Raw genomic sequence first — 18,968 nt, forward strand, 5'->3', positions numbered from 1 at the left:
GAGGCACGAATAGAGGAGGAGTTGTGAATATTGTCATGTGGTGGGTTGACCCTGGCTGGATGCCAGGTGCCACCAAAGCCGCTCTGTCACGGCCCTCCTCAGCTGGGCAGGGGAGAGAAAATTCAAGGAAAGGCTCGTGGGTCGGGATAAGGGCAGGGAGAGATCACTCAGCAATCACCATCATGGGCACAACAGGCTCGACTTAGGGAAATTAGTTTAATTGATTACCAATCAGGTCTGAGTAGGGTAATGAGAAATAAAGCCAAATCTTTAAAAACGCCTTCCCCCCACCCCTTCCTTCTTCCCAGGCTTAACTTCACTCCCCATTTTCTCTCCCCCCTCCCCACCAGCGGCGCAGGGGTCGGGGAATGGGGCTGCGGTCAGTCCATCACACGCTGTCTCTGGGGCAGGAGGCTCCTCGCACTCTGCCCTGCTCCAGCCTGGGGTCCCTCCCACAGGGGACAGTCCCCCACGAACTCCTCCAACGTGAGCCCTTCCCGTGGGCTGCAGTTCTTCATGAACTGCTCCAGCGTGGGGTCCCCCCGATGGGGTGCCGTCCTTCAGGCACAGACTGCTCCAGGGTGGGTCCCCCACGGGGTCACAAGCCCTGCCAGGACCCTGCTCCAGCTGGGCTCCTCTCTCCACAGGTCCACAGGTCCTGCCAGGACCCTGCTCCAGCATGGGCTTCCCGTGGGAGAAAATATTAATACAGGTATTTAACAGTATCAGTCCCAATAGGGACCGCTTCATGCTGATCTCCATTTGGACATTGAGCTGTTGACTGCAATTCTGTGGGTGTGGCCATCCAGCCAGTTCCTTATCCACTGAATAGTCCATCCATCAAATCAGTATCTCTCCAATGTAGAGAGACAGGGATGTTGTGAGGGACTGTGTCAAAGACCTTACAGAAGTCAAGACAGATGACATCAGTTTCTCTTCCCTTACCCACCAACGCAGTAGAATAATACATAGAATAGACCCATCATGTTTTATTGGGTAACTTCATTTTGTCCCTTCAAGTCAAATAGCATACATAAGATGTGAACAGACTGCTGAGACTACTATTATTTTTCATCACCGTATTCTAAAAATACTTTTAAAGGATTTGGGTAAAGAATAGATCTCAAAAGTATTTTTAATTAATATCTTAGAATAGGAAAGTACGCCTTTCTGAACTTACAGTTACTCAACTGTAAATGAGCTAGTTATTTAATGGACCCAAACTGAGTACAGTGAAGTGCAGAACCCTTGCATCCTTTGGCTGCAGCTGCAGAAGGAGCTATTGCTATCAATTTCTAGTTTCTCATTTCAACAAAATCTGATTCCAGGTGCTCAGGCAACAGCTTTCCTTAGTTTCATGGTTTGATTTGCTTTAAAACTTCGGCGTAAACCCTGTAATTTACTGTTGACTATGCTACCAAATGTAACCAGTTTAGACTATATAATAGGTAGTGATAATTTGAAATTTAACTTTAAGTATACTTGTTTCCAAAAATACAAATGTTGATTTTCATGTTAAATATCTAAAATAAGCGGAACTTGCACCACCATTATCCATTGCTACTCATCTTAGATTTCTGCAGGGGCATTTGAATAGAAAGGGAAGTATCAGATACCTGCTTCCAAGTAGAGAAGAATCATTATGCAGTATCAGAAGCCTCTACTTCTGTGCTTTAATATTTAAATATTTTAATATTGCTTTTCAATTATAATCAATATTACCTGTTTTACCAATGTTACTGTTGGGAGAAGAGCCCTGAGAGACTGATGTGCAGGCAGAATAAGAGTAGCATGACTGTTTTTATATTTCTGACATCAGTGTCCTGGTTTATCTAATGTTGTATGACACAGTGACTAAATGCTCCATACTGTTCCATCCTCAGTGAGCCAAACATCTTTTCCAATATTTCCCCTTGTTTCAAAAGTTGTAGAAACTTCTAAAAAACCCGATTTGCTAACTTGGGGTGTTCTCTTACTCTCTGGAAGGCTAGTAGTCTCTTTACTTTTTGTAAACAATATTCCTACGCCACATGAATGTACAGTCCTAACTGGATACTCAAGGGTCAGTAAGACGTAGTTCATCAGCTTCCTACTTCAAATACAGCATTTTTAAAACTATCATGAAGCTTTGTTACAACAGGACATCTCTGCACTCTTTTATATGTATTTAGATGGGTATATTTGGTTACCATCATGAATCCTGTTCTGTCCTTTACCTGTTTTCATTATTTACTCTTTATATTGAAAAGCCATACATTTTTACTACTGGGAACAGTTAAAGATGCTCCTACCAGATTCTTGTTTTTCCACATCTCCTTTTACCCCATAGATACCACCTTCACAACCCACCTGTCACATTCCCACACTGCACCTATTCTGTACAAGGGTTTTCTGGGTTCCTTCATGTTTGAAGAAAACAGGCTTTTGAAAAGTCTGGTGGCTCCAGAAGTAGTTGCACCAAGCAGCCTTGTGCTAAGTCTCCTGTGTGAAATGAACTATGCAAAAAAATTTCACTTTCCAGGTGGAGTAAAAAGCCTGTTGTAAGTGAGCGAAGGGTTTTGACTATCCCTTGGTCAAACAACCCCTTGGTTGAGATGTAGAGATTTAGATTGTATCCCTTTAATGAGTATTGACAGGGTCCATGGTGTCCTTTTCCTCTGTGTGTATGTGAAAATAACATCAGCTGTAATGTTGTAGTAAGGTGCTAGAGAAACAAAGCCCCAGGACGCTTCCAAAATGCCTGGCTGCTGTGATTAACCTGTTCTGTGCTTCAACAGGCACGTGACACATGGGAAGTTAACTTTCCAAGCACAGCTGGAAGTTGCAGGAGCAGCCTGGTGCTTCCCAAACATTTGAACAGTTGCCGCTTTACAGCTGCTGTTCAGACACAGAAATAAGAGAGTGTATGCTGCAGCTTTCTTTTTCCCAATCAAGGTATAAACAGACTTTTTGAGAATTATGAATGCAGTCCTAAAAGTTAGTCAGTCTCAACAGTATTTATGTTGAGCTTCAGATCGTGGTCTCCCTTCTGTGTTTGATTAGTGGTTCATGTGGTGCTATGGACATCTCTGTGGCTTTAACTAAATGCACAGAGGCGGCCAGCTGCAGCCAGCCTCTGCCTTGTGCAGCTGGGCAAGGAGGAAGAGAACGGAGCTTTAACCCTGCTTTCCACACAGCCTCCCCACCTCTCATGTCCCTTGAGTCGCCAGTGGCCGCTGACATGACTCGGAGCAGATGTACTTGCTGGTGGGGTTGCCAAAGAGCTGTCCTGGCAGCTGGCACTCGGTGGGACCCTCCCTTGGTGCAGGGGCCGGGGACACCACAGGCATGGCATCTCCTGGGGCAAGTCTTCCTCGGTGGGGATTTCCCTCCACCCAGGGGATCTACTGTTTGGGGTTCGGATGCCATTTTGGTTGTCTCACCTGTCACGCTAGAGGTGGTGTCCAGGGTATGCGTTAGCATCCGTGCCTCACAGCTGTTACAGCCTTGAAGATGCAGCCGTGCTGCAGGCAGATCCCTGCTGCAGCCATGCAGTGGTGTGGTGATGGGGCCGTGTACCTCAGTCATACCCGACACAGCCTCTGTGGAGAGGGTCTGGAGGGAGAGGGGACGGAAGCATGGCGGGTGGGACGGCGAGCACGTCCCTTCAGCAGATGTCAGAGTGAAAACAGAGGCGAGCGAGCTCCGCTGGCTCAGGCTTGTGCCACGGCAGAAGGGAGGTCCTGGGCTGTGAGCTGTGAAACTGTCTGATCCATCACTGACTAACCGTACATGAATTTCAGAATGTGTGGCAAAACGTATTATATGGCTTACAAACTGTTTCAAGGCTCCTGACGAAGGTGGGAATTATAATACTTCTGAATGGGGGAGGGACTTTGTGTGTTTCATGTGAAACATGGCAGGCTGTGTACTTCACAGTTCTTGGTGAGGTGGTACAGCTCTACACCTCTCCTGTTTTAGATGACACTTGTGTTATTCTAAGAGCCTCTACAACTGGGAGCGCTGGGGGATTTGAATATTCTGACTCCCACATCTTCTGTAGGAATTGAATTGTTGTATTCCAGGGCGTTGCATGGAATATACGAGTGGACACCAGTGAAAGACTCGGGAATGACAGGAGGGGAAAAGAGAGATGGTGCAAGGTTTCTGCAGCAAATTGGTTGGGATAAGCAGCTAGAGGGCACCAATGAATATTTCTTCTTAGGGCTGTTAAATTAGGCCATGTGGACTGCCAGCATATAGATGCATGAGAGAAATGTGAGGGCTTTGCAAAACAGTTGTGCTAAAAATAATTTAATGTTATTGCAGATCAAGAAAGGTAGAAGTTTGTAGCCTGGGACATTTTTTTCTCTTGCTTTAGAGGGTAAACACTATAAATCCTGGAGTGTTTGTTTGGCTAGGTAATGCTTTCCAAAAGTATGTCAATGAAGTAGGCATCAGAGTCATAAAATACTTTCCTATATTTAGATTTTAAATATGCAATAGAAAGTCATTAACTTTTAGACTTCTAAGCACCAAAATTGCTTCTGAAAAGGGGGCTTGGATGTTCAAATCAGTTAATTAAAAAAAATGAAAGATTTTAATATAGCCAGACATGCACAGTCAGTGTTTTGCCATCAGCAGTGTTAGTAGGCTCAGTTATATCCTAGTAAGTTTGGTTGCTGTGAGGGCATGAGAAGGATCCCGAAACTGAAGGGGGCAGGAATATTGTGGGATTACCAGTTGATGGTTAATTTAAAGGATTATGCTTTTAACTTGATATTCATGCCAAAAAAAAAAAATCCAGTTGCACAGAATCATAGAGTAATAATTTAGGCTAGAAGGGATCTCTAAGAGTTATCTTTCTAGCCCCTGCTCAAAGCAGGTGCATAGTACGCGGTTTTTCATGTCATTGATAACTTAAGTGGTTTTGATTTGTGCAAGAAAGAGTAACTATTCAGCTTTGGGTTTTTTTGAGCAGTAGAGAGGCAAATGCCAAAGAGGGGTAAAAATTAAGCCAAAAGTTTTTTATAAAGAAGTTGATCCAGATAGTGTTGAAGCATCACCAAAATATCCCCCACTCTTTCACATACATGGATTTTTTTTTAGAACAAACATTGCTCTGGTGTAGCACAAGGGACCTAGTTTGAGCATTTGTGAGTTAATTTTAAATTGTTCTTTTGATTGCTGGCTAATATACAGAAGGAATTAGTAAATAGTAAGAGCAAAGGCTATACAGCATTTTATAGCCAGTGGTTCTGTTTAGACTTAATCCCTATAATGCAGTGTTAAAATTTACAAAACAGCTTGTAATTGCAGTAGCTTATTTAAACCAGCTATTTGTGGTTATGTCTGCTGAGGAAACTTAAACTTCAACGTTCCACAGCCATCTAATAGCAGCAAATTGACTGCGGGTCTCTTGTAAGAATATCTAAATGTAGGCTGTTGAATAATCCCTTTGGGGGCCCTGTAACTATTTTTGTGCCTGGATATGCGTCATCAGTGGGTATTTTCTCTGGTGACTAGCTTACATCAGTAGGTCTCCTACCATGCACTCTATCAGTGAGTGACTTATGATTGATGGGAGTCACGGCTGCTGTTTAGTTTTTATCTGTGACCTCAAATAATGGACAACAGGAATTTCCAGGCTGTTAAATTCCTTGAATGACTGAAGACACGGGATGGCTCTGCTGATACAGGCAGGTAGTGCCCAGATACGGGGTGTTCACTGGGGACTGAGGCGGGGGGAAGGAGAGGGGGTTCCTTGGCTGCAGGGCGGTGAATCCAGCTCCGATGATGATGATGATGATGATGATGATGATGATGATGATGCGTAGCCCTATGCTTCCCGGATGGCGGGCAGCAGCCGTGCCAGAGGACGCCGAGCGACCGTGATGCTCTGACTAACTCTCCTGAGCTCTCCAGCCATACGTGCCCGCCGGTGGCAGTGGCGTTTCAGTGTGTTTAACTGCCTCATCTTTAGGGCAGTGCATTGCTCTGCTTTATCCCAGGGAGGCGAGCTGTGTGCAGCTCCGGGGAGGGAAGTGCTGTGGAATTTTCAGCTGCAGCCTGGTTGTTTTCTTAACCCTTTTTGTTACTTGCCCGTGTGCAGCAAGTGGATTTATTGGAGTGCTTCACCCGGGTGCTCTCTGGGCTAAATCTGAAGGTGCAGTAGGCTACGTGGTTTTAAGGTTAAGTTGCACCTGCCACAGTGACCCACTGAGCATGGATGCGGGCATAGTTGATTTCCTGGGGTTCAGTGCTTCATATTACAAAAATAAGGACTGCAGATACCGAGTTATCCCCTCTTTCTCTTTCCACTCTGCCTTTCTGTCAGAAGCTGACATGCAAAATGGGGCTGCAAGACAGATACAAGATGTTTGTGTTACCTGTGATGAATTTAGCAGCTTGAGTCAGCCCTACGGCAAGGCACTGTGTCATTTCTTCTTCTTTCCCCCCTGCTCTTCCTGCCTCTGCCAGGCTCAGTCCCCTGCATACAGCTGTGATAGGGAACAGGAGACCAGCCCTCTGTGAACTCGAGCTCAGAAGTCTCTCAAGCCCTTCTTTTGGCAAGCAGGGAGTAAAAATGACAGATGTGGATGCTCTCGGTGTGATTGATGATTAAAAAAAAGTCCTTAATGCTGTTTATCGCGTGGCATTATTTGGCTGAGGGAGGACAGCAGCTGGATCCAGATTCCTCCTCACCACTTCTTCCTGTTGGCAGGTGGCCCTCCGCATGGGCTGGGCTTGCAACTCTCACACGGGTCTTACTTGTTTGAGTGCCTGCTTTTGTTTTTCACTCAGGTGACAGCAGATTGGGTTTTGTGCGGGATTTTGAGACTTGAAAACTTTCAGAGGGAGAACAGGAGCTTTGTTCTAACTTGCCTGTATGTCTCCGGCTCTGCGTGTACTAGCCTAGAGGTCGTAGTTAATGAATGAAACCGGGCTTCCTGCAGGAGCCAGTTAACCCATGGCTGTGCATTTGTTGACACAGTGCTTACATAAAGCTGCTTTTGGTAGCAAGGCATGTGCTGTTGTAGTGTGGATGCCCTTGCTCAGAGCAATACAGGTTACGTATACCTCTCCGTTACTTGCAGACAGGTGCCTGGTATAACACACACACTGGGTCTGAAGCAGGTTTCCTCATCTGCTCTCTGTCTAGTTGAGCGCTGGTTGAGAATTGCATTTGACAGAAGAAACAGGAAGAGACGCAGCAGTTAAAAAAAGGCTTGGAAGATCAAGGGAAAGGAGGGAATGAAAAGATTTTCATTGAACTGTGATTGACGAGTGTACTCTTGTTTCTGTACCTTTTTTTTTTTCTGCAGTCACTTCACTAAGGCTTTGTGATTCATGACAAACTGGTTATATAATTCAAAATCTGTGAAAGGTTAAGCACAGAAAGCTTGATGATGACTCTTGAGTCATTTGCGTTAAAATTCAGTGAATTTTCCTGAGGTACTGTGCTTAGAAAATACAAAGTTTGCCAACTGTTGATGTTGCTATATGCATTATTTGCGACAGCTTTCTAGGAATCATTATGTCCAGCAACACATTAATATCTTTTGGCTAATACTGACCTCATTTCCCCCCATTTTTAGGGGGGTTGTATTTTAGGTTAGTGATAGTATTTTAGAGTAGCTTTCATTTACAGCATTTGTACAAAAGCTCAGCATCACCAACTTTCCAGAAAGATTCCTAAGGCCTTCAAAACATTTCGGAAAGGGTCGTTGTTTGCCAGGAAAAAGCGTTAGTGAGTTGCCTGCTGTTTCGTGATCCTTGGCACTAGGACTGTCTGCAAGGCAGAGGATGAAGTCCAAAGTGACATGTGGCAGTGTGGTACCTCCCTGTGTGCTATGACAGAGGTGTCACGTTGAGGACAAACCAGTCTAGGTGCTGAGCCTGCAGGGAAATCACGCCATGTGGATGCCTGGGTCCATATGCCTACACCCTGTTGACTTCAGTGACTGAAATGCCGGCACCAAGTTCTGCTTGCACAGCTTGAGCTGATGAAAAATGACTGCAGTGGCTAAAGCCTTGTTTTTCCAGAAGAGCCTTTGCCTGTTCAGTGACCACCTTTAAAATCTTGTCGGTCGCCCTGAACAACAGCTAACCACGTATTTCATTTTGGTAGTTAAAATAATTAGGTGTTGTGAACAACGGATACTGCACATTCACTGGAAGTCAAAGGATCTGCTGCTGCATCTTGTAATAACTCCATCGGCAAACCTCTCCCTCCTCCAGCAAAGCGTGTTGGTGTTTCAGTGTGCAACTAGTTCCCAGTGGGCACGGGACTGTAATTACCATACTTGGGAGGTGAAAACACAGACTGAATCTGACACAGCGATATCAGGGGCTTCATTTTGAAAATTATTGAAAGATTAAATGCAATTCATTTCTCTCCTGCTTGTTACATCTATGACTGCGCACTCTGTACAGCTGCTGTGGCATCGGATATTTGTTGAGGGTCATAACAATGAATCGGTATTTAATGGTTTTGTATTGTTTTGACAAAGTACTCTCAGTGCTTAAATACTCTTGAGAATAAAGAGATGCCCTGGGTTGGGGAGAACAGTAACAGGAATACAAACTCACCTTGGCCATGGCCCTCCCTTCTGACAGTACTGTTTCATGTGAAGAGTGACTGTGTGGAGCAGGCAGTGCTACTCAGTCAATAACAAAATCATTAATGCAAGTAGAGATATGTTGCTAACTGTGAGCTGGCTATATGTTGTAAAAGTATTCTGAAATACGAGGCAAAGTGTAGTGATTTCAGTACTTCATGGCACACAGTATCCTTTGATCGTGTTGGTTCAGATTCATCTTAATATAGTCATAAATACTTGCTTTCTCAAGGTGATCTTTGTGTTTCCATAAAATCCCATTGAAATCATTGAACCAGCTCCTAAATAGTAGGAAACTCCAATTTTGGTCGGCTTGTGTGAGGAAGGACTTGCATAGTTTCATTGGTTTGTTTTGGGTTTTGTTTCTTCAGGTGTTGTGGAGGAAGTGTGGGTTAGCCATCGCCTCATTCAGACATTACTTTGCTGCAGGGAAAAATAAGGAGTTACTCATAAACATTGTTGATGTTTGTAGTCAGTGGAGTAATAAAGAGCGAAGAGGAAGAAGAGCAATGCAGTGAAATAGTGTAAGGAAAATACAGTGTAAAGGAAAGTTGTAAAAGTGAAAAAAGGTACTGGTATTTCATTTTTGTGGTATTTCATTTTTTTAATCCCACTGATAAGTGAAAAGCCCTCCATCTTTCTGATGTTACGGCGTACAGTTATGTGAATGAATGGAGTCAGATAACCCTTCAGCTCTTCCTGCATGCTCTGTGCCTGATGACCTTGGTCCCAAAACCTTTGCTCCTCAGCTCAGTCCTTCCTGCAAGTGGCCAGCGATTTTCGTAAGACTGTTGGAGATCCAGGACCAGGCCGTCAGTAGGTTATTAGGTTTGTAAACATGACCCTGGCATCGAGTTAGTTTGAAAGGAATCCACCTGTTTGTTCACACATGGGGAAGAAGAGGGAAGGAGGATATTGCAGGTGAAGCCTGTGTGCCGTGGCAGACGGGAAGGTACCTCCTTTACGTCACTAGCCTGGCACCAACTCCTGTAAACTGTGGCACAGTCTTTTCTTCATCTCCTGTTTTGTTTCCTGTATATACACAGCGTTGTAATTCTTGTAGGGATTTTTGCTCTTGGCAGTATTCCTCTTTAGTGCCACAAAGTGAGCATTTTTCCTGCAGGACCTCAAACAGCTCAACAAGTGGTGTGTTGCCAGTGACTCAGTACAGTCCCTGTCGTCTGCTTGCAGCCACAAGCGCTCCCTGCCAGCCTCCTGCTTTCGGATGCAAAGCTGTACATGAGTCCTGAGATCGGGGCAGGTAAGGGACAGGGTTATCCTGGGTATAGAGGTCCCATACCCCAAATAGATAGCAAGGGAAGAAACTCCCTTCCAACCCAGGTTAAAATCTTCCTGAGGCAGACCCTGGCCCTTTGCAAGGCATTTAGAGCGGCTTGGAAACTTGGTATAAAGGAGGCGAGAAAGAAGTGCCCCACACTGGCATCCCCAGGAGCCTTGATAATGTCAGGACACCTGACAGTACAGCGGTCCTTCAGAAATATCACTGTTGTGAGGGATTTACATGACACTGCAACAGCTAATAATATGATTGCAGTACAAGGCACTAATTCAGACTTGCTGAGGAGTTTGCTGAGTGTTAGTTTCATGTCATGATTTTGTCCCTTTGCAGACAGGCCTTTAGCATTGAGGAGTTTCCCAGAAACCTGTTGAGCCTGTCTTTTTCTCAAGCACAACTGCTAGTTGCTACTCTGCCAGTTAGAAATAATAGCAACTAAGTTAAAATATGAAATTCCTTATACAGATAGTTATTTTTTCCCCACAGACTTATTCCAACATGCTCAAGGATGGACTCTGTGCAGCTTTCTTTCTTTTACACGTGTATACTTTTAAGCAGCAAATGGAATGTGTGCTTGGGGATTGTTCTGCGTGCTGCTTCTGACCATCTTTGTTCAGAGGAGATACAAAGTTAGTCTGTGAGGTCCTGACATCTGCTATCCCTTGCTCGGGAGGCAGGATATCAGTCTGCAGTGTGAAACTTCTTCCCCCCCTCCAGGGAATTCCATTTCCATATACAAACGCCAGCTGGAAATCTGGAAGTCTGTAATTTGGGAATAGGAAAGAAATGGGTGTTACGACAACTAGGAGACACAAAACTTTAAACTCTCTTTCACTAATGTGCAGGGAGAAGTAATAGTAACCAAATTCTCTTGGTGCAATCAATTCACGGAATGTCACATTGAGTAAAGGGAATATGAACCTTTGAGGTTGCTTGGCTAGTAGATCTGCATTGTCCGTAAAGCTCAGGGCCATGTGCTGACGACGTACAGCCTGTTTTTAAATACAGTGGTGGTGATTTTTCACCCTCTTGACTCTTGACCAGGAGCTCAGGTCTTATTCCACCAGAAGCTTGCCACTGGTTACGGAGGGAGCAAGGCTGCAAATGAGATCCGTTGCTCTTTTTAGTTTAGCATTATTTACCTTGATTGTTATTAAATTAGATATCACACTGGTAAAAGACACAAATCCAAGATCACCTAGAAGGGAATAGGAATCTCAAAGAGGTATAAAGGCTTAAAATGTTGCAAATGAGCAAAGAGTTTATTGGGTTAGCTACAGTGAAGATCTGTTCTACTGTAACTACTAAAAATCATTATGGTGAAGATCTGTTCTCCTGATGGAAACCAGAAGAGCTGATAAGTTTGACTAACTCAAAAGTGACCTGGACAAAACACTGTAAAATATACTACATAGATTTTTCTTATTTGGGTATGAGATGATCTAATAGACTTTGGCCATTTCCTTTTTGATCTAATTTCTGGGATTCTATGATCACTTTTAAGGAAGGTCATTTTCTTGCCTGTCTCACTGCAACCTTCTTCCTGAAAATTTTTGGCACTTTTTACCACAAAGGGAGGCATTTGCAGAAATCCAACATGGCGGTATTTTGAAGACTCAAAACAGATTTTTCATGGCCATATCTTGCTGTTGCTCCACTGTAAAATTCCCAGAATACCTGATGGGAGTTTTACATTAAAATTGTATGGTATTTATATCTAGCTATTCTTCAGAGGCTCAGCTCATATCCATGCTCTATTCCCAGAGTAGCCTTCTTCCAGTTCTTTAGAGCTACAGTTCAGCTTTACAGGAAATAATAATCGTGCCTACCATACTGTAACAAAAATATTCAGACACATGAATCTTTTTCTTGACTTCGTATAAAAATTTCATTTATAGCTTTATTTTGTTTGTTCTGGTTTGACTATAATATAAACAAGAGTTTATTAAAGTGTTAGCTCTAAGTTGCAGTTCTTTCTTGAGACTGCAAGGTCTTACAAAAAATACTATTGAACTTCAGGGCAAAACCACATATTAACAGAAAAGTGAATAATGAGTCTGTTTTCATATGGATTTTTTAAAGAGTACAGCTTGTAGTTGAACTAAATGTACTGTTTCTTCCACTGCAGCCAGGAAGCCCTCATAGACTTCTGACAGCGCCGCCAAAAATTTAATGCTTTAGCTGTTTAAAAGATATCGAAAGCTTGTATGACAATTGTAATCTCTTCCAGGAATTCCCTTTTCCATTTTCCGTCCCTATAAAAACTGATAGCAAGTGCTTATATAGTAGAAACAGAAAGTCAGAGGTATGTTACAAAGTGGTGTGCATTCCTTCCAGCCTCACAAGATGAGGCACAACATCTCCACGGTGGGCCAGCAAACATGGGCACTCCGTTGTGTAAGTAGTATTTGCTTCAAGGATTACCCGCTTGCCAGGGTAGTGCAGATTTAAATGTTTGCTGAGCCATTTTTGAGTTTTTACATAACGTGGCACCCAGCAGAAGAGCTGTTGGAAATGGCTGGGTAGGAACTCAAAGCAGTGACCAAGGAAAGACAAACCCAAAGGAAGCAGGGAAATAACGCTGCGTGTGCCAGCATCAGCTGACATAGCAGAACTGAAGGCAAGGGAAAGCGGTATCAGCCCGACTTCTCACAAATTTCTGTCCTCACTTTTACAGGCAAGATGATGTGACAAACTGAAATGAAATACAGCTTGAACTTTTGTTCTGAAGCATATCAAAAAGGCGCTGAAACATCGACTCAAATGTCAGAATTGCTCCCTTTTCTGTAACAAATTCCCAGGACAGCTGTTAATACTACTCTGTCTTTTAAGGCTAATCTTTAATAGTATTCACTGATACATAGTTTGAAATATATACCATTACTGTGGCTGTGGTGGTAGCGGTTTATTCTTCTCTAATGACAGAAAGGAGATACTGCGTTATGAACAGTGAGATAATTAAAGTGGTTGTCAATAAAAAAGTGACTGTGTTTACAGGGTACCCTTGCATTTAGCAAATGCCGATTAGAGAAATGCCACTTCATGTGCGCGATGGGCTATTAGTGCACAAACGCTTGTACAGTTATGCGCTGGGTCAGGAAAGCAAGTTACTTTTCACCTCACAGCCATTATTTTAAAGCAGACACAACTATCAGGCACACAACTATCAGGCCTTGCGAAGGGGAGCAGCAAAGTAATGAGTGTTTGAAAATGCAGGCTAAAAAAGAAAAAAAGTCAATGTAACGAGCCTTGGCGTTGTAGGAGGTAATTTTTACCATGTCTACACTACATGGATTGGAAACATAATGGAGATGCAAACATTTTTTTCTACCACTTCAATAAAGGTAACGTACGGCCACGTTGTTCTGGTGCTTGGAAAAGGGAAGACAATACACATTTTTGTCAATTACCTTGTTTGGTACTGAAGTGCTTGTAGTCCACATGCCTTTGGAAAGGAGTTTGCGTACATCCTTGTGTTGTGCTGCCAGTGGTCTGGTATCACCAACATCTTCCTCTATACCCTGCTCTCAGCTCTTGTGTGTCTCTGACTGACTTCAGTAAATGAAATAAAGGGCAGTTCTGCAAGTGACCTGGTGCAAGACATGGCCTTGGGTGTTTATTACTCACACCTGTTTCTACGTGTTCTATTTGGTATTTTATTTCGCACGTTTTGCCTGAAGCTTCATTAGATGGAAGTCTAAAGAGGCAGAAGGCTCTGTGGGTGCTGTGGCCGTCTCAGGTGTGTACAGGATAGCTGTGCTGTGTGTGGATTCCTGAGTTTTGCTGAATGGCTGCCAGGTTCGTCTTCCTTTCTGATGTGGTTGCCATCCATGCTTCTGCTGGCTTCTTGCCAGGTCATAAGAAAGCACACACTTCAGCAGGGATTGTGTTATTGTTGGTGATCTGAACCTTTGTGCTTGCTTGACCTCATACCTCTAGGAAGCTCAGCTGGCAAATATAGGGCAGACCTATGTGGCAACACCCTCTGGGGTGTGTGGGTGACCTAGGTTGTCCTGCTTCCATATATGCTGAGATATTTTCATTGACATGCTCTTTTCACAGGTTTGAAATCTCTACAGCTTTGAAGTACCAGCTTTCCCTAAAGAGGAAGCACTGTGCTCACCCGAGGACCTGCTGGAACCCAGCATCTGCTGGGGTAGGACAGGGTGTGCAGAAGTTAAATGGAGAGTGTTAGTTTGAAAAATTACATGAGGTCACCATCCTTTTAAATCGGTTTACACAGATGGCTGGTTTGTTGCTTTGTCCTTGCTTAATAGCAACTGTTTATGGAAAAACGAATTGCTTTGCAGAAGGAGGTCCAAAAGCTAATGCTGTTGTTTCCCTCACTGAAGATCTTCATGTCGTTATGGGCACACAAAGATTTGGCCTGAAATGGAGATTAATTATGAAATGCACAGTGAATAATTAACTGTTCAACTTTTTCCGGAGTTCTGTAGCCACCAGGTTAGAAATGATTTCCCAGACTACAGGAGATAAGAGGAGGTTATTCCTGGTTTCACAATGTCTGTATTGTTAGGGCTTTGTGCTGTGTGTACTCTGGCATCAGCTGATACCTACGCAAGTCAGGTCCAGCTTCTCATCAAAACCACTTCCTGGGGTTTTCTCGGGTAATGGCAGTGATTCAGAAGACACCGCAGTGCCTCAGAAAGCTGTTTCTTACATGTCACACCCAGACTGTGTGACCGGCAAGAAATGAGGTTCTTGGGAAAGAGTTTGGATCTTAAAAACGCCCACTTTTTTGTTTGTTCTGCATTCTGATGTAGATGTGCATTGCTTGGCTTGTGTCCTACTGACCTGTTCATAGACTCATGTTATGTGTTGTGGAAGATGTAGGAATATGATGTACATGTACATGTGAGGCAGGAGGTTGACACCAGCCTCCAAGCACAGATGCTGATTTTGCATCCACAATTGTTCCTACCTGGCAACTCCACCCCCCACCCCCCCACCCCCCACCCACCCCCCGGGGCAACAGGCAGGATTAACATTTTTTAAAGAAGACAAAATCTAAATAATGGTAATCTGCACTTTTGCAGGACTGCCTACTTAAGAAGCTGTGAGTGAGTTAGAAACACAGATGAAGCCTCTATTCTGTGAGGTGGGTATGTGTTTTTATTACTATTTTGAAAAAGCATAGAAAATTCCAACCATTTGCCTAAACCCAGACACAGAGCTGTTTAAGGGCCATGAACAGAGTCCAGACATTCTCTGCCACGGCATGTGTTCTGATCAGTACTTGCAAATAAGGTCTTTTGCCCTCCTCTGGAAGGAAGCGATCAGTTTTTGCGTTCTGTTAGCATTTGAAGTGGCTCTTTTATTTTTCAGTTTCTGACTGATGGAGTAAGTGACTGTCACAGATACTTTTGCTCTACTGTCCTTCTGCCTCTGTTGTGTGCTGGTCTTAGAACACAGTTTGGGGAGATAACAGTCTGTGATAGGGAAGTCAATGGAAATCAAACGTGTCCACTGGATCCAGACCAAACATAATATGGGGTTCAGAGACGTTCAATATGTTTCATTGCTTTTTTATTTTCGCATTTTGTCACAGTCAGATGCACCAGCAGTCTTTTAATAAATCCCCTTCTCGGTTGAGACTTGCAGCTCAGGTTTGCAAACCCATGAGGGCTGGATAATTTGAATAAGTCTGAGAAGTGAAACTGAACATCTGTAGGTACAGCAACTACAGGCAGCAAAACTAGTGAATCCTTGTAATTTTGATAGCCTTTGCCAGTACAAGTTACTGCATGCAAAACCGTCAGCTCTGCCTGCCCTCTGCATGAGCAGCTCAGGCGTGGACCCCCAGTGCTTCCCTGTGCCAGGCTGGTCGTCAGCCCTGCTGGAGCAGCCCTGCTCCCAGGGGACTTGTTTTGGGCAGTGGCCTGAAGAAACTCTCTCTTGGGTTCTTGGTTGTTTGTACTAGTTGCCCTTTTGGCTTTGGTAGATAAACGCAGCGAGTGGGCTTCTGCCTCCTGCTTCACACCGTTGGGATCCTGGACTGGCTGTGGTGAGGAGTTAAGTCAGGGTTAGAATGTGTCTCTAAGGATTTTGGGTTTTCTTTAAACCGGTGTTTTCCTTTAAAAGCCTTTTTTTGAATAAATTACTCTGACAGTAAGTACCAGAATAGATATTGATAAAATATGAATTTATGCATGCCAGCATTTATCTCTTTTGTGTCTATTCACAAATAACATGCCGAAAATTGACTCTAGCTCCATATGGTTTCCAATCTCTTCCCTCCCCCGGCTGTCAGCTTCTCCTTACCTGGATGAGTAAAAGGGAGCAGCGTGCTGGGCCATGAGCTAAAGGTGGGTGTAGCAGAAAGGTTATATTCAAAATGGTTTTCTCTGGGACATCACTGTGGCTGCTCAGGTGCCTCTCAGTTCAGATGGAAAATGTGCTGAAAATACAATGCAGTTTGATGCCAGTCTTAGCTTCACACTCTGAAAAAGGAATGAAAGTACTCAGAGGGCAGGTTACCTATGTGCAGATTTCTTTTCTGGGTGACAGAGACTGTGCAAAAGCTTTTATTTCTCTAGAAGCTTTTCAGTACACATTATGGCCATTAATTAAAATCACTTATTTTTTAATTTGTTAATGTCAAGCACTGGAACAGGCTGCCCAGGGAAGTGGTTGAGTCACCATTCCTGGAGGTATTTAAGAGATGTGTAGGTGTAGTACTTAGGAACATGGTTTAGTGGTGGACTTGGCAGTGCTAGGTTAATGGTTGGACTTGATGATCTTAAAGCTCTTTTCCAACCTAAATGATTCTATGATTCTGTGATTAATCTGAAATTTAGACTTGGTTGAATTAGAGATGACAGGCCTGCTTGTAATCTATTCAATAGGGCAATAAGAAAGTTGAGATATCTCCACCCCGAGACCTTCCGTTTTCTGAACAGAAGCACCATTTATTTTGCTCAGTTCTGGAGCATGCAAGTTCAAAATCTGTGGTGAGATTTGTAATACAACATTTGATTGAAATTATGCTAATCCTTTGCTGTAGCATAAAATGCTGTAAGATCTTTGGGAGGAAAATGTCCAGTTTCTTCTACCTTGACGCACCTGGAGGCCGAAGGAGCAGGTCTCCCATGTCGCTGCGAGGTGCGCAGTGGGATGGCACAGCTTGCTGCCTCCAAACTGGGAAAGTTATGAGCCAATATTAGGTGTTGCTGCTGTTGATCAGGGTTTCCATTATGACAGCATTACCTCAGCTCCTGGGGCCACATGGGTGGGCAGCGAAGTGGCTGCCTTTCAGTTGCTCATGCTCCCATCAGCGGGTAAAGGGAGCTGAAGTGGTCACAGGCGATTTGGAGGCTTCTTTGGAGATTCCTTTGTGCTGCTGCCTTTAGAAACCAAACATGAAGCCACAGTTTTCTGTCCTGTTAGAGCATTAAGTTATCTTGTCAGATTCAGAGCAGTTAGATCAAGTTTTGAAGATCTCTGGGGGATAAACAGAGAGAGAAGGAGCTAAGGAGGAATGGAAGACAAAAGTGGTTGGAAGAGCATTTAAATGGCAGAAAGTTCTGAAATAATTTACCTCTGCTCTAAACTGGGACAAACCCTTGACAACTCTTGTACAGTAAGATATCGTATTTCAGAACATTTTAAATGTTGCTTCAGTTTTATTCTCCAGAAAGATATTATGATGGCGTGAAGGTATTCCAACTCATCTCATATGTCTTGTTAAATTATAATTCACTGGGTAGCAGAACAATACTGTTAAACTGTTAGTATTGAACTACCTTGTTATATCACAAGGCCTATTACTTTTATTAATCTTCATTTAAACCAGGGACAAAATTTCTATTTTTTATGGAACTTTTCACTTTTATGAAATCAGTATGCTTTTCTTTCAGGAAACCCTTCCAGTATGGAAAGTTTGGATGAGTTACAGTTTTACAAATTTTTTCAACTTTTACTGTGCAGTTTCAATTTTTAAAATGAGTGAAACGTGCCTTCTTTTATTGTCCATAAACCCCATAAATCCCTAGAACTACATATTTATGACTGCATAGGATTTCAGCACAGATAGGGCTGACTTTTCATTTCTGTGAGAATGTTTACAACGAAACGGTCTCAGGAAAAAACCCACAACTATTTACACGTATGTTTTGCGAATATAGGATTTGCATACACTCTGAGCCATGAACCAAAAGCTTCAGATTTAGCCAGCAGAGAGGAAGGAATTTGTCTGCTCTACAGCAAAAGGAAGTATTTGCTGTGTTATTGTAGTACATGGCCTTTTGCCATCTTTGATAAAGTATTTAAGGGTTGTGCACCCAAAGTCTGCTGCCCTCTTGACCCATCATCCATCACCAGCTGTAGATGAGGTGGGTGAGACACAGCTCCATAGCAGAGCCATTGTTTCAGCCCCACACAGCTCCTCCAAGAGCGGAAGCTGCAGACAAAGTGGCTCCCTGTGATTCACCACACTGCTCAGCCTCCCGGCATTTTCTCATCTACCTGTACCTTTTCTGGCCCTGCCCTGCGCTGGTCAAGGTGGACAGACACACGAGGAAGCTGTGGGATTGATCTGCTTTCCACTCAGCTTCACTGGGTGTGAACGAGACGAGTGTCTGGGATTTTTTTTTTTCTGTATTAAAAAGGAAAACCGGAGACAATTGTCACAGCACTGTGTCTTGGCAATATATTTAAATTCATTTCCCTTTTGACTATTCAACACTGTTGATAGACGATGCTTAAAACACTGAATTACCCATCATTATTCTAGCGCGCTGTGAATTGCCCGGTCTGGGTTTTTTTCCCATCTCTGAAAGCAGTTCTGGTTACAGAGATGCCAGCATCCCCTGTAAGTATGCCAAGAATGTACAGTTATACTTTATACTGCTAAATTAACAGACAGGAATAGTCACACCAAACCAGATTCAGCTCCCAGATGGGAAAGCATCTCCTCTAGCCCAAATTCTAATGACTTTTTTTACATGAGAAAGTTTCACCAATATAGCATACAGTGTGATTTAAAACAAATGCTGTTGTCTCTCCATGTGGGTGACAGGTAACTTGTAGAAGAAAAGATGATTTCTTTGTTT

The 18,968-nt window shown here is 43.5% G+C and overlaps 1 protein-coding gene across 7 annotated transcripts in view; it reads left to right on the forward strand.

Annotated features, from left to right (window-relative positions):
• HIVEP2 (HIVEP zinc finger 2) overlaps positions 1-18,968 on the forward strand; it is a 145,597-nt gene that overhangs the window by 51,217 nt on the left and 75,412 nt on the right. For 2 of the 7 annotated variants that reach the window (XM_055714882.1, XM_014279207.3), the window contains exon 3: positions 14,955-15,016. The exons of 2 other annotated variants lie outside the window; for them this stretch is intronic. The gene's annotated coding sequence lies outside the window, so the exon portion shown is untranslated. Of the gene's footprint in view, positions 1-5,525; positions 5,683-14,954; positions 15,021-18,968 lie in introns of those variants that run through there. 3 more of the 7 variants (XM_055714886.1, XM_055714883.1, XM_055714884.1) reach the window with 3 other exon arrangements.

Source organism: Falco cherrug, chromosome 6, assembly GCF_023634085.1.
Source record: "Falco cherrug isolate bFalChe1 chromosome 6, bFalChe1.pri, whole genome shotgun sequence".
Taxonomy (NCBI): domain Eukaryota; kingdom Metazoa; phylum Chordata; class Aves; order Falconiformes; family Falconidae; genus Falco; species Falco cherrug.